Raw genomic sequence first — 4,135 nt, forward strand, 5'->3', positions numbered from 1 at the left:
GTACCAACTCCCTTTGATGCGTACTTGCCATCACGTCCTAGCTCGATCTGAAACTGCATGTCCTTCTCCTTCAATTGCCTGAAATACTTCGTGTTCCTAGTGATGTGGAAGGAGGCTCCAAAATCAATATTCCACATGATGCTCCCTTCTAAGCTTTCCATGCAAGCTATCAATGAGAATTTTTTGTCGAACTGAGAAGCAAACACATCTACCTCAGCGGATGCAATCACATTATTCTTATTGGTCACCTTATTCCGACTAGGACATTTAGTAGCATAATGCCCAAGCTCATGGCAATGGAAGCACTTGATTTTAATAAGATCCTTCTTCCTCTTCTCACCCTTTTGACTAGAATCGACCTTCTCTTTGCTATTCTTGCTCTCGGCTTTGCCTACCAGAGTAATGTTCTCCTCTTCCTCTGTTTTTGATGATCTACCATCTTTGGTCGCTCTCTGGATCTCTTCCTAAACACAACTAGTCCATAACCTCTTGACTGGGAAAAATCTCTCTGCCATTGACAACATCTTGGAAACCATACCAAGACTTGTGAAGTCCTAGTAAAGCAAAACTGACAAGGTCTTGCTCAGGTACAGTGACACGCACACCACCTAGCTCATCTCAAACTCGAGTGTACTTCAATGACACACACACCACCTAGCTCATCTCAAAGCCGATTGAACTTCAAAAGATACGTGACGATGGGCTCTCCTTGTCTCATCCAGATACTCCTTAGATTCTCCTTAAGAGCAAGTTTCCTGGCATCACTGGTACTCTAATATAGATATAAAATAGTTTTGAACATCTCAAAGGTTGTCTTCTTCTCATGGATATGAGGAACTATATGATCTTTGACCCCTTCTCGAATAGCCCTCCTGGTATTAGATATCATTCTTAGTATGTTGGGTCAACTTTATGGATTTTGTTGTGGTAGTATAACATTCTTGACGAAGTCTCCCACCCCATTAGCGTCCAATACTATCATGATCCTCCCTTTCTAAGAGACAAAGTTAGGGGCTCCCTCTAAACAATGTTCTGATGTCAATCCTTGGAATGTTATCTTGCTTACCCAGAGAGCTCTTTTTCACAGTCTAGTGCTAACCTTTTGATTGATCTGCGCAAGTCACAAATTCGTCTTGGTGCTGGTCTTTATATTGATCGTTGCTCTGTTACATTGTGAAATTTCCAAGAAATCCTGCAACTGCTATGATGACAAATTTGAAACTAATTTTGTTGCACCAAGACACAGGATTTCTCTACGATAGATAAGCAGCAGAATAAAAGAAACACAGAGATAAAGAACACAGTCACGCAATAACACAATATTTTTCTAGTGAACCCAACTAGGAAAACCCTCTCCTTGCAAATAGATTTTATTGAGAAAAATTGAGCAAACAAAATTATTTACAAGGCAAATTGTTTCAACAGAAAACAAAGCTGCTCTCACTTCTAATACTTAACTCAAAACCTCCCTGCAAGAACTTGACACAACTCCTATTTCCTTGTGCTTTCTGGCTCCTATTTGTTAGCGTTGGAAATCCTTATTTCCTAGCACAGATCTAAGCCCCTATTTCTTAGGAATTTCTCCAAAGCTACTCTCACTTCTAATACTTAACTCAAAACCTCCTTACAGGAACTCGACACGACTCCTATTTCCTTGTGCTTTCTAGATCCTATTTTCTAGTGCTGGAAATCCTTATTTCCTAGTGCAGATCTAAGCCCCTATTTCTTAGGAATTTCTCCCTAAATCCTAGCGCACATCACAATGGAAATTCTCTCTCTCAAAATGTGTATATGCTACTCCTTACACATTCTGCAAGCAAGAACACTTTCTTGTACAAACTCGTGCTCAACACTAATGGTTTAATGATGTGCCTTCGACCTCCTTAGTCTTTTTGACTCGTGCTAAACCTGGCAAGTTAATTTTTAGAACTCGGACTTGTGATTGATTTGTTAACTGAGTCGAACTGACTCTTCTAACTTGTCCTAGCCCCAATTAGGCATTGAAACTCTCACTCGTCCTTTTCCAAATATAAACTCGGACTTGGAGACAAACAAAACTGAGCCTCCAAATTCTGTGCATGAGTTAATTGCTTCATGACTCGTCCTCAAACTCGTGCAAGCTAAAGAAGGATTGATCAAGGTCTTTCTTGACTAAGGTGGAAGTCAAGAAGACCTTTCTCACTACTGTTTTCAACATATATCTCATGTGCTATGCAAGGTGTTCTTTGTTCGCATGTGGATGCATTTTGACTTTGCAAAGTAGAGTTTGTCTCTACCAATTCTCTCTATTTGTTCCTTTTAGTTTTTTCTCTTGTTTTTTGCTATTGTTGTGTGTATCTTTCGCTATTGTTGTTGTTGTTGTTTTTTAATTAGTTTAAACATTTTTTAGAATGACTAATTTGTTTAAATTTAGATGTGATGTAATGTAGGTATAGGAAGGAGGAGGATTTTGATGAGACTATTGAAATATCTTTGTGAGAGAGATGTGGGCCAATGCAATAGAGGTAAGGTAGATGGTGAGTTCTTATTTGGTGGAAAGCCCATGTATGCTATGCTATGAAACTGTTCTCATTTCAAATAAAAATTCTCCTCCCTTGGCTATTTAGGGTTTGTGATTTTGGTCTTTGAATAAAATGTAATTAATTTTGCATAATATTTTTGTACTATTTCTATGTCTTTTCAAGATTTCTCATAAGATATTTTGATCTTTATTTAATATTTTTTTGTTTAGTTTAGTGGGTGGGAGATTAATATAGGTCCTAATGGTCCAATATATTTCATAGATGTACTGGGTAAAGGTGAATGTTGTGGTGTAGCTATGGTCACATACATGTGTTTGTTTAAATTAGAAGCATTTTACATTATTGGTAATCTATTTCATTATGAGTGCAACACAGTGTAGGTAAAAGAATGCAGAGTATCACTAATGAAACTACTGAAATATCTTCATTGAGAGAGACATTATAGTGGAGTGTTGATACAAACGGGGAGGTGAGTTTTCTTTTGGTGCAAAATCCATTCATAATCTTCCTGAAACAAACGCTATAGTTCTTTTCCCTCTTTACTTATTTAGGGTTTATGATTTTTGGTGTTTGAATAAGATATATCTTTTGGTGCATAAGATTATTCATAAGATATTTGGTCTCTGTTTCAGATTAATATTTTCTTGTCTCTATTTAATACTGCTCTATTTTTTGATGTGCAGGGTTTCCTTGGTTGGCCATGGACACTTTTTGGGGTTGTAAAGCATACTCTTGTTTGTCTTTTTATGCTTTTTCTTGTTATTTTTGTTTTTTGTTTTAATTGTTGGTCATATTTTTTGCTATTGCTGTTTTCTTTTTTTATTTTTTTAATTGTTGTGGCTCTTATATCTTTGACTTTATGAGCATGGCCATGCTAATTTGTGGTTTAGTATTTTGTTTTTCTTGTGTCTTTTGATTTATTTTTCTCTTTTTTTGATTCAATGGGTGGAGAAATCAAGAAATACCTTAACAACCCATAATGTGGGTGTAGGGTTGATGTGGAGTCCACAAGTGTAGAGGGCAAAGGTGAAGAGGTATGTAATTGGGGAATTTACTTGTTTATGGGCAAAGGCAAAAAAGGTATGTATAAGGGGAATTTACTTGTTTGCTACTACATAATTATGTCGTTTCATGCCCATTTTAATTTAACTGATTTGTTGCTTCATCCTTATATCATGTGTTTGTTGAAATTTAAATGCAATGCTGAGTAAGAAAGGTGAATGAGCACTAATGATACTATTGAATATCTTTGTGTGAGAGAGACGTGGAACACTATAGCAAAAGTAGAAGCAAAGGTAGAGGGTAAGTTATCTTTTGGTGCAAGGCTCATGTAGCATGTATGTTCTACTATAAAATCCTCCTAGTTCTTGGTTTAGATACCATGGTTCTCCACCCTTCTTACCAATTTGGGGTTTTTAATTTTTCGTAGCATAAGATGTACTTCTGTTTAAATTATATGCATCTTCTATTATTTGGAATTCTCTTATTTATTGGATGTAGTGCAAATGTAGGTAAAGGAAGGTGGCCGAGCAAATGTGGAGGAACAATGTTGAAACTTCTGAAATTTTTTTGTGTAAGAGAGACTTGGAGTAGTGTAGGAGAGTGCAAAGGTA

The sequence above is a fragment of the Pinus tabuliformis genome, chromosome 1_1 (genome assembly GCF_031772625.1).
Source record: "Pinus tabuliformis cultivar Carrire ecotype Pingquan chromosome 1_1, CPIR1, whole genome shotgun sequence".
NCBI classification, from domain to species: Eukaryota; Viridiplantae; Streptophyta; class Pinopsida; order Pinales; family Pinaceae; genus Pinus; species Pinus tabuliformis.